General features: G+C 45.3%; 1 protein-coding gene and 1 long non-coding RNA gene across 2 annotated transcripts in view; one reads left to right on the forward strand and one right to left on the reverse strand.

The window, feature by feature from the left end:
• The window catches only part of LOC126547124 (TOX high mobility group box family member 4-B-like), a 764,451-nt gene that overhangs the window by 511,071 nt on the left and 241,126 nt on the right, over window positions 1-12,254 (forward strand). The window lies entirely within an intron of this gene.
• Window positions 1,776-12,254, reverse strand: part of LOC129380789 (uncharacterized) — a 76,357-nt gene continuing 65,878 nt past the window's right edge. The window contains exons 2-4 of the long non-coding RNA XR_008608966.2: window positions 8,210-8,429; window positions 6,820-6,877; window positions 1,776-2,465 (exon numbers count right to left, since the gene is read on the reverse strand). This is a non-coding gene — a long non-coding RNA (uncharacterized lncRNA). The remainder of the gene's footprint in view (window positions 2,466-6,819; window positions 6,878-8,209; window positions 8,430-12,254) is intronic.

Consider the following 12,254-nt stretch of genomic DNA (forward strand, 5'->3'; position numbering starts at 1 on the left):
TTCGAGCCGCGCCTTTTGTTTCGGCCTTTCTTTTACATATCGACGTGGTGGAGTGGCAGAGCCGTACTATCAATATTGGCATTCTCCCTAATTGCGAGCCCTACAGCTTCGGTCTGCGTAATTGCCGATGAGTTGAAAACTCGTCGACTGCACCGCCCTCGCTCCCCTCAGCCTTTCTTCCGCCGCCGACTATGTTTGCTTCTTTCTACCCTCGAATTTCCTTCCTCCCGCGCGCTGTATATACCCCTCGGGCTTTCTCAGGATGTGGATCGCCTTTTTTTTTTTTTTTTCTGTGTCGCGATATAATTGTGACGATGATTTCGCGGACCGTTATTGTCTAATCGAGATACTTCCATCATTGAAATGTAAATGCTATATTTTGCCAAGAGCTGCCCCTCATTAATTCGCGCGTGCTTCGCGCGGGCGGCGCTGTTACAAGCTCGGTGCACGCGTGAACTTGTTATATCGGCGCACACTTGGAGCAGCGTACGCGGGAGCGGAAAATGAGCGTTATGGTATCGCTTTTGCGAGGACGGCTCAGCGGAATGGATTTGGACCAAACCTGTATAGATCGCATCGTTAGTGAATTACATATCCAACGTTTCGCATGGTGCCTTGCAATTTGGCCGCGCGCGTCGTTCGGGGAAAAATGATCATGGAAACAAGAGGGCCGTTTAAGCAAGAACTGAGTACGTCGCGAATAATTATATCACGATGGCGCCTGCGCAAGGAACGTGTCTGGAATGGCTTTTGCGTTCGTACAGTCTGCCTGGTCTTGGTGAGCGGCGACGTTATGACGGACGCAGGGTACCAAAAGGGCCGCTTGAGAAATCTGTTGTTGGGACTTTACACTGTTTCGATTTTTCACAATCTTTCGCTACGTCATTTGAATCGGCATACATCTTCATGCGTCATTAAACTTAGAAGCTACCATTGGATGCCTTCCTTGCACGGGTGAAAAAGAAAAGGTAGAAAAATAGCGAAACAAGTGGACTCCTGGCTGTCGTCCAAGGCGCGCTCAACGCAGCAAATTATTTTGTGTCTTCTCTCACTTCTATACTGAATATCGGATTCGACTTTGTTCTCGACCCAGCTTTCAGCTTCGCTCTTCTAAGGCGAGGACGACATGTCCATTATCTGTGCATCGTCGAAGTCGTGTTCAGGTATACGCAGTGCTGTGCCTGGCTTGCGACTCTTGGCGCTGCTCGCACGTCACCGATGTCGCTGACTTCTTTACAGCGAAGGTGTTAGCCTCTAGTTGGGCGGGATTTTTCATGTCTGCGTGCGCGGTGCTCACACAGAAATGTGGGCCTATACCGGAGACAGTGCGATGAAGCTAGAAGCGCGCAGTTCTGCTTCTCCAATAGGCGTCACATGACGCCATCAGGTGACATCATCACTTGACGAAGACGTCATCGCTTGACGTCACGTTTCACGTGATGACATCATCAGATTGCGTCATGAGACGATATCGTTATGTGAAGGTGCCGTTATTCTTGTATATTCGAATTACAATCCGAAGCTATTATGTTTGTAGCTTGTGTGTAAGTCGTACTTTACGAATTTTCTGACGCAGTTTACTTTGCGATGTTCATTTAGTTCAATAACGTATACTGCGCTTGGCGGAGGGCCTAGGAGAATTAGAATGTATGCTGCAGTTCCCCACACGTGCGCGCGCGCGTGGCCTATGTGTGCACACGGCGTATCTGTTGTAACAGTTGTTCGTCACGTATGTCTGCGTGCAGTCAAGCGGTAATGAACGTCAGAGACGCGCGGACAGACGTAAACCAACATTTATCGAAGATGGTAGAAGGGAAACAGAACAAGCAGTGAACACAGAGTACAAAACGAAAGTCACTAGAACAAACACATGTCTACATTAAGTCCTACGCGCAGCGTTCAAGAAAGGAGTGAAAACGTCTCACATATTCAATTCTGATGGTGGCGACGATGGGCGGTAGAACTGTCGCGACGATTCTAGTCGTAGGCGAGCCAAGGCATGATGACCATCGCGGGAGGCGAGCCAAGACACGATGACCGCACTGGTCATCAGATGAGGCAGGCGACGGACCCCGGCTGCATTACCGTGACCAGCGCACTCGAACGGGTGTCAAACGGGTGGCTTCCACCGCCACAACTCCACGTGCCACCTCGAGCAAGAGGCGGCCTCAAAGCAAAGGCTCTCGGTTAGGCCTCAATTAGGCCTCGTCCCGGACATAGAGTTACTCTGCTCCGACAGGCAGCTACGAACAGGCAACAGCCAGGCCTGCTCCAAATGGCGTCACACCAGGCGCCACTCCGCATCTGCACCAACAGGCAGGCGCGTCCTCAGGGCCGCCTCAGGTGCCGCAGCAGGAGCTCCCGGAACAGCGCACTGGTCCTGCGTCTTCCAAAGCACGAGCCCCTCGCCTGCCCGTTCGGCTATTGGATTGGATTGAATATCCGTCTTCGGTGGCGCGTACCCACTGCGGTGGATCGGCCGAGATTTGGATGGTATTAGGAAAATGTTCGTATTATAAAAACTGGTGAAAGTGTCATGTGGAAACGGATAAAAATAATGTTTGAAGAACTTAAGAAAAACGTCTTGAAACAACTATGAATTCGTCGACGGCTGAGCAGACATCCCTGTGGTAGTTGCCAAGAGAGGAGGCTCCTAGGGAAATGATATTTAAGGGAGAAAGCATATTGGAGAAATTTAGACCAAGTTGCGTAAACGTTGGTTCTAAGATGTTTTTCCTTAAAGCGGGAAAACGGCCGCAGAATAAGAAAAAAAGGATCGATGGTTTCATCTACTGCGCAGAATGGGTACAGAGGGGAGGGTGCCAGACCAGCCCTGTGACGATAAAAGTTTAATAATGGTGTTCGAGAGCGTAACCGGGTAAAAATTACTTCAGTTTTTCTGGTGTGAAAGGAATGCTTATGCCAAGGGAATAGGAGGTGTCAATGTTCTGAAAAATTTGCGATCGCTGGATTCAAAAAGTCTAGAGCACTTGCATATCTCCTGAATCTAGTAGTAGTTATGTAAGCTGACGCCGGAAGTAATGATAGTACAGGGCCATTTAGGGCCGCTCTCGCGAGACTCTCAGCTTTCTCGTTCATGTATAATCCCCTATGACCAGGCACCCAAAGTAATCTGATTAAATTTCTGTGATCAGGCACTAGAAAATGAAGTGTACGTAAAAGGCTAGCACCATTATTTGTTGTGAGCGATGTACATAAAGATAAAGAATCCGTTATTATGACTACCGTCAATATTGATGAATTTAGCTTACGTAAGGCTAACACTACAGCTAGAAATTCAGCCAGAAATACGGATACGTAGTCTGGAATCCTAATTGAGAATGACCAGTCTATATCAGGAGCGAGAATGCCAATTTCAGATTTTTCTCCACACTGCGAGGCGTCTGTTGCGATGACCGTATTTATACCTGAACTCAGTAAATGATCTTGCAATAGTACAATTAATATATTTTGAGACAGAAATTTTGCATTATTAGGGTAGATGTCATCAGAGATGATTTGTATACTCTTTCACACAACACAAATAGGTGGCACCTTCCAAATACATACATTTAAGGGGTTAATAAATCCTTGTACAAAGACCACCTGTGGTGTATGAAACCGGGGCCAGTGTATTCCGAAAGATAATGCAGGCTGGGAAATGAATATGTTTTCCAATCTTCTAATAGGGGATTCGTACATATTTAACAATGTTTGCACCGTCAGCAACTGAAATCTGCTCAATATTGAAGGCAACCTGGGGCCCTAAAACGTAATATTCCAATATGTTTTTATTCCAATCTCCTGACGTCAAATTTGCGCAACCGCCGACGCAAGCATCGGGCGGCGACTCCTGTAGCGTTGCTTCAACAGCCCACTCAAACGCTCTCTTAGTTCATAGGAGGTCACTTTTCTTTGTTTTCAAAACGAATAACCTTGCCTACATTGAGTGGTTTTTCTTTTGTAATTGGCTGCCAGGAGGCGAGGAGCACGCTCAAGTCGAGAGGGTTTCGATGGGGCCGAGCCAGCGCACTGAAAATAGATATCCGGACGAAGAGGTCGGTGCCGGGGTCTGCGATTGGTCCGCTTTCCCTTACTTAGCTGGCGGTGGCTTGTCTAATATTGTGGCGGCATGCAAAGGAAGGTTAAGAATATCCCTAAAACGGATCCTCAGCAAGGAAGAGTTGGCAGAGCGAGGTCGTAAACGTACCGAAAGTTCACGAAGACGTTACACGGCCCCGCAAAAAGTTTTATTATAGGCAAATAAACCTACGGTCTCCGGCAGGTGCGAGTAGCCAGTGCCTGCGCGATCGGTAGCAGCCATCTTTTATTCCTTTCAGAACGGGACAACCTGCGGTTATTCAGAAGAAAATGGAGTTTTGTTCGGCATATTAATGCATCTTTAACGCGTACACGTCCCTTTGACGCGGTGAGCTTGTGCGGGTTTGTGACGTCGCGTGACAGGCCGGTGAAATGGGTGCAGCCCGAAAACGTTTGACCAATAGCCGAGGGCTAATGCCGAAAAAGCGTCGAATCAGAAGTAAATATTTGTCTTTTGCTCGGTCAAGTCATACATAATCAGTGTGTACACGTCCTATCAGATGAGGAGCTATCGCGGTTTTCGTGACGTCGCGTGACAGACAAGGGAAGCGGGGATAGTCCAAAAAAGTTTTTGACCAATCGCGGAGGGCTGATTGCAGAATTGGAATAGAAAAGCTTGGAATAGTTTTACGTTATAGGTCCCCTGACTTCGTGATGTAAAACAGTATTAGCAACAAATTTCGGTAATCCGCAGCACAATAGCAGGGCTTCCCGCAGAATGAGAACAAGGGGACGTAATTTATAAGCTTGCGCACCAGAAAAGAGCACACGTCCAAATTCTAAAATGGGCCGCATGTACATTTTATAAATCTGGGTCGTGGGTCTCTCAGCATATATACCGGACCGACGGTTGCATAGCTTACGTAGCATTCCAGCTGCTCTCACTCCTTTTTAACTATATGGTCAATATGGCCAAGCCAATTGAGGGAGCCGTCATAGACTACACCTAAGTATTTCACCGACTCCACTTGAGGTATTGTCTCGAGATGGTAGGTTAGCGATATATTAACGTGATTGTTAAGGGGTAAAACCAATACCGAGCATTTTCTCACGTTAAGTGAAAGGCGAATCTTGTTTAACCAGCTTTCTATGGCCTATAGATAGCTCTGTAGTCGATAATATAGGGAGTGAATATCAGTGTTTGATGCATAGAAAGCAATATTGTCTGCGTATACATATGTTTGTACATCTGGATGCCGAGGAATGAAACTCATCAGAACGTTAAATAATAATGGAGAAGTCACAGCTCCTTGAGGAACACCTCGTGATCGGTTATGTATGCTCGAAGAAAAGCCTTTTAGATAACAGTAGAATTTCCTCCCATTTAAAAATTCACATATCCAGTTTACAAGGTAATTTGGAAACTCTAGATTTCGCAATATTTCCAATAAAATTACACATTCTACACTGTCATAGGCTTTGGAGATGTCTAGTGTCACAAGAGCACTTACCTGTCTTTGGCGCCGTGCTAATCTTATTCTACTTTTTAAGTCCACGTGAGCATGCCAGATTGAACATGATGGTCGCAATCCACTTTGGCAGGAATTAAGCAAGTCTTTGGTCTTTACAAATTTAAGCATACATGCATACAGTATTCCTTAAATTAATTTCAGCAAATGTGAGATTAGCGCGATTGGTCTAATGTTATCTATTGTATAACCTTCCCCGTGATATTTAAGAACTGGAATTATTTTAGCAATTTTCCATGCAGACGGAATCCGTGAAAACCTAATTGAGTGATTTATAATAGCTAAAAGGTCATCAGGAGCTTCCTTAAATAAAATTTTGATCATGGTAGACGTTACCCCATCTGCGCCGGGAGCTGAATCTGGCAGTCGCTGCACGATTTCAGCCAATTCTAACATAGTAATTTCTATAAAATAATCTGTTGCCCTTCGTAAGCTAGAGCAATCTGGCAAAACTGAAGAAAATGTAATTTGTAAACCCTTCGCGATTTCTTCTAGTGACTGTTTCATTTCATTACTACCTAAGACTATGGAGTCTATATTAATTGGACGTGGAAGAAATTTCCTACTGCGGAGAAAACTGAACAAAGCGCGTTTATTTTTATTGTTTGGTAGGAAGTCAAAATGCTTGCAGGCGTATTCCTCTTTGGCTTTTGAAACTGTATGTCTAAATATGGGCTCGAAAAAATTTATAATCGCTCCAATCTTTAGGACTCTGGTTTTGTAATAATTTTTTCCAATTGGCTTTTCTGTTTCTATAATCACGAGCGCATTCTCGCTCCACCAAGGACTGTATGAATTTCTGTTATTTAGACGAATCTCAAATTCAGACTTTTTGCGAGAACCTTCCAAAGCATAACAGATAATCGTAGCTTTTTGCTCAGTATTTTTGCTCAGTATAACTAACAACTAACTAACTTTTTGCTCAGTATAACTAACAAGCATTTACTAACAATATTGTAATTAATGAAAGTTCGCACTTGATCACTCATAAACATTACAGGGCGTGCTACTTCAAAAATTACTGGAAGGTGATCACTGCTTGTCGCATACTCAACAGTCAACCAAGAAGACACGGAGACACTCGGGCCACACAATGTAAAATATATTACACATTAGGATCTACCCCGCATAAACGTAATAGATCCTGAGTTTACACACGTTAACCCATTGTCCATAGACCAGTTCCATAATCTGATGCCGCACAATTCTGTTTTTAATTCCCGTGGTATATGGTGAGAGTTGAAGTCACCTGATGGTATGATGTCCCGTCCACAAGAACTAAGAAACCTGTCCAGTGCGCTTGTGTCCTGTACGACAAAAGGAAAATATGCATTCACTATAAAAAGAGGCTACATCCAAGTAGATTCAACTGTATCGCTAGGATTTCACACTCGGGAGTAGAAAGTTGAAATGAAATTTTGGCCTTATGGCAAATGTGAGACGAAATAAATGTAATTAATCCGCCACCTATAGTAGGATGGTCTAGACGAAATGATCTGTAAAATTTTATCTGAAAACGTTTTGCAGAATTTAACCAAGTTTCTTGTAAAAGAAAAAAATGAGGGTTAAGTTGAATAGGTAGACAAGTTGAATCTACCGAAGCAGAGTATAAAGAGCGACAGTTCCACTGAAGCACTTTCAGCGACCCTATGGTTTAGAGAGTGCCGCAGCCGAAACTGCTTTCTGTAGAATGCTTTCTTTTGGTATAGCACTGGGCTGACTTTTCTTAACTTTTGAGTGAGGACCGGAGGAAGAATCATTGGTTCAAAACATTGTTCTTTTATATGCTCGAGCGTTTTGTTCCACATCTGTCATTTCCAAATCTGTGTTAACTAGATTACCATTAGCAGGCCGTATGGAAGAGGAAGTCGAAGGTTAAACACCGTAATTATAAGTATGGGTACCTGAACTATCACTAGTTTGTGGCTTGGGATCAACTGTTTGGGTCATTGTAAATGAGATAAGTGACTAGAGGTATAGATGGCATGCGATATACATTCCCCAAGGCTCATTGCCAGCCGTTCCATAGTTTTTGTAACTGCCTTTTCCACAGCGGCCTCTATAGTTGCTGTTAGCGATACGTTCGGGGTAAGAGTTTGCCTCCCAGTAACACCCGCATAACCAAGCGCCCTTTCTTCCACGATGCTTACCGCCTCCTTCCTAGAGCGTCGTCGTCTGTCAATTATTTCTACCACCTGCAATTTCTTCGCCCTAACAGAGCAGTTAGAATAATTGGCTGGGTCATTTCCACCACAGATGCAGCATCGCTCATTTGGGCACTACATTCGCTTTGATCGTGCTCTTCCCCACATTTGCCACAACGCTGACTAGACTTGCATCCTGCTCTACTATGGCCGTATCGCCAGCAATTACGACATTGTAGCGGACGCGATGCCAGAGGTTCAACTCTGAACACAAGGGGCCACACCTTTAGTTCTGATGGACAGGAAGTTCGTGCGAATGTTGCAATCACCGATTCTCTTGGGACCTTCTTATTGTCTCCTACTCGATTACAGCGATAAACGGCAATTACTCCAGTTCCAGACAATCTCTCTAATGTTTGTGATAAATAGATCAGCATCGACACGTGTGACTATTCCCTTAGTGCATGCGAGATGAGCAGGTATGAAGGCACTCACCGGCAGTGACGCGAATGATGAACACTTAAGCAAAACCGCAACACAGGTTTGGCCTGGTGATCTGCACACGAAACCTCTGCGGTCGAACTGTCTCACTTCTGTGATGGTCTGGTATGCAGAGGTAGCAGCACAGAGAGATTTCTGGATACCCTGGGGGTTGGTCAACCGTATAGAGCCTCCATTGGAAGGAACCAGAGCCACAGGGATGCTGCTCACGCCACTGCGGGTAAACAAATCCAGGGGTAATTCGTCTGTCGGAATAGATGCTGTCCAAGGTGAAATACCCCTGCCGGGGCAGTTTTTGGACATCAGCCTAGGATGAAGCAGGTGCAAGAATAATTGGAAGATCAACCAATAAGCCTAGAAAAGCCTAATATTACCAAAAACCTAGCCAAGTAACAGGAGCCGCAGAGAGGTCCGAGCAGCATTCGAAGAGCCAGGTCCTGCGTGGACATGATGATGATGATGATGATGATGATGATGATGGCGGTGGTGGTGGTGGTGGTGGTGGCCTCATGTTATGGCTCATACCCACACTGGGGAATCGGCCAAGAATTGCGTGCTGAAACGATTGCCTATCCTTTTGAAGTGTTACATATTCGATGTCGAAAAAGCATTTGATTCAGTCGAAACCTCCGCAGTCATGAAGGCACTACGGAATCAGGGTATAGATGAGCCATATGTAAAGATACTGGAAGATATCTATAGCGGTTCCACAGCCACCATAGTCCTCCACAAAGAAAGCAACAAAATCCCAATAAAGAAATGCGTCAGACAGGGAGATACGATCTCTCCAATGCTATTCACAGCATGTTTACAGGAGGTATTCAGAGACCTGGAGTGGGAAGAATTGGGGATAAAAGTTGATGGAGAATACCTTAGCAACTTGCGATTCGCTGATGATATTGCCTTGCTTAGTAACTCAGGAGACCAATTGCAATGCATGCTCACTGACCTGGAGAGGCAAAGCAGAAGGTTGGGTCTGAAAATTAATCTACAGAAAATTTAAGTAATGTTTAACAGTCTCGGAAGAGAACAGCAGTTTACGATAGGCAGCGAGGCACTGGAAGTGGTAAGGGAATACATCTACTTAGGGCAGGTAGTGACCACGGATCCGGATCATGAGACTGAAATAACCAGAAGAATAAGAATGGGCTGGGGTGCGTTTGGCAGGCATTCTCAAATCATGAACAGCAGGTTGCCACTATCCCTCAAGAGGAAAGTGTATAACAGCTGTGTCTTACCAGTACTCACCTACGGGGCAGAAACCTGGAGACTTACGAAAAGGGTCCTGCTGAAATTGAGGACGACGCAACGAGCTATGGAAAGAAGAATGATAGGTGTAACGTTAAGGGATAAGAAAAGAGCAGATGGGGTGAGGGAACAAACGCGGGTAAATGACATCTTAGTTGAAATCAAGAAAAAGAAATGGGCATGGGCCGGACATGTAATGAGGAATGAAGATAAGCGATGGTCATTAAGGGTTACGGACTGGATTCCAAGGGAAGGGAAGCGTAGTAGGGGGCGGCAGAAAGTTAGGTGGGCGGATGACATTAAGACGTTTGCAGGGACAACATGGCCACAATTAGTACATGATCGGGGTAGTTGGAGAAGTATGGGAGAGGCCTTTGCCCTGCAGTGGGCGTAACTAGGCTGATGATGATATTCGATGAAAAAAAATATAAAGAGAAGGAAACATACAGAAACAAACAAATTACAAGAACAAAATAAGTTATTCGTTTTGTTGATTGTATGTAACCGCAAACGGCATCAAACACGTCCCTGTGGCTGACCCCTACAGTTGACGCACCGAAAGATAGTATGATTTCTGATGATAACATTAAACCTAATTTAGCAAGCGGAAGTTCTAGATGTCTTTTTCTTAACAATTTGTATCGCCGACATACCAAAAAATAGTGATCTAGTGATTCTGTTTCTTGGCAGTTGGACACAGAGGCGATAGCGTCAGAGCAATCCTGTGTAAATATAGGTTTAATGGAAGGACACGGCAGCGTAATCTCGTGATCACTACTTCTGATTGTCTAGATGGACACCACTGGATTTTCCACGGAAAGTTTAAGTGCTGATATTCTGTCCACGTTGTTATTGATTCATTGACATCTCTATGAATTGAATATTTTCTATATGTAATTGTTATGTGCGCCACTACTGGAAGAACTGGCCTTATAGGTCCACTCACGGAATCTCGCGCTAATGAGTCGGCCATTTCATTTGAATGTAAGCCACAGTGGCCAGGTACTCATAATAGTTTTAAAGAATTCAACTGTGGAGGAACAAATGTTAGAAACGTCTTTAGAATTGGCGAATTGGATGAAGGTGTTAGCGAAGTACAAACTGAAAGGGAATCTGTTATAGTAACCGCACTTATTGAGTTCGAAGGGAGTTTCCGAAGCACTAAAATCATTGCTGAAAGCTCGGCTTCAAAAACGGGTGTGAATATGGCGGTCTCAGGGAGAATGACCAGCCAAACGGAAGCGAGAAAATGCCTACGCCCGCCTTTTCGTTGTTCACTGAGGCGTCTGTAGCTATTATGTGTGTTTATTTGTTTATATGTGTGTATTTGTGTGTATATTTATGTTGTTTATGTGTGCAAGGTAATCTTGCAACAGGTTGTTCAAAAAAGTGACAGAGTTTGGGGGGGAAATGTCATCAAAATCTATCTTAATATTCTGATTTGATTCGGTTGATAGAATTACCTCTCGGATGTTCACATTCAGGCTATCTAATTGTTTTTGTACAAATACGATCTGTGGAGTGTGAAAGCTAGGCCAATGAGCAAGAAATAAGGAATTTTGATCATTAATAAAGGCGTATTCAGATCGTCTAAGCGGCAAGCTGTAAAATTTCAGAAATGCTTGAATTGTTAGGATGCGAAATCTGCAGGGCAATGTTGGAAGACGCGCTTCTTGATAGATAATATTAATAGCCACAAACCTGGGGAATCCAGACACAGGCGTAGGGCCTCACGCTCCAAAAGAACCAGAGTTTATTTTATAAGCCCGCCTCTCTTCTTCCTTTTCCTCTTGTTGAAATTCCTTGACGCCGCCAAGCGCGCAAGCTATCCCTGGCTCGCCTTCTTCTGCTTCTTCTTTCTTCATTCTTTTCGGCATAAAATTCAAAACCCTCAAGAGTTCTCAGAAGGTCCACGTTCACATAAATTAAGTCCTTGCTCATAAATTAAGTGCTTGCACTACATCTGTCCTTGATGCGTGGTGTTGTGCTACACTGCGTGCCTACATCGAGGCAACGGGCGCTCCCCATTGACCCCCCCCCCCCCCCCCCCGTTCTTCTGAATTAGTTGCCCTTGGTGACAACCTGCAAAGTTCCAGGAAACTGCCGAACACTTTCTATATTTTCTATATCCGAACTGAGGAGTTCGGGGGCACAGAGCGCCACGCCGAATCCACTGTCAGCCTGCAGAATTCCACAGAACTGCTGACCCTTGCCGGGAGACCAGTTTTATGCAACTTGGACTTCTCCTTCGATGAAAGAGGAAAGCGACGCGGTTGACGACAACACCGGTCCTGCCTCGTCCTGCCGACGATGGGACGCCCAAAGGGATTTAAGGCAGAGCCGGCCCATCGTTACGGAGGGAGTTGTCACCAGCCGTTCCGTCGGTCTGGTGTGCTCTTCGGCTCCGCTACTTGCATGCTATTACCTGCTATGTAAATATTGTATAAAGCTTTTCGTCCCCTCTTCGTCCGCTTCAAAAGTCCGTCTCTCGTCTTCGACCCCGAGTCGCAATAGTGGATGGCAGCCATTGGATTGACGAGCTCAATATCTCAATATCGGATGGCAAGCTGCGAGATACGAGGCCCAGAGGCATTTTTAGTTGCTTGCAGGTACAGCGGGGCGCGCCGTTTCTCGAGGTGCTCGACGTTTCTGCTCAGGCGCGAGTAAGAGCGGGTGCGAGAGAGAAAATCTGGCGGCCTTTGTATCTGAAGGAGTTTCTTTGCGCGTGTTGTATGCGTTTGCCCCTAGGCGTGCCGGCGTTGCGGAGTGGGGTCGAGTTTGTTTACGCTCA

Source organism: Dermacentor andersoni, chromosome 1, assembly GCF_023375885.2.
Source record: "Dermacentor andersoni chromosome 1, qqDerAnde1_hic_scaffold, whole genome shotgun sequence".
Taxonomy (NCBI): domain Eukaryota; kingdom Metazoa; phylum Arthropoda; class Arachnida; order Ixodida; family Ixodidae; genus Dermacentor; species Dermacentor andersoni.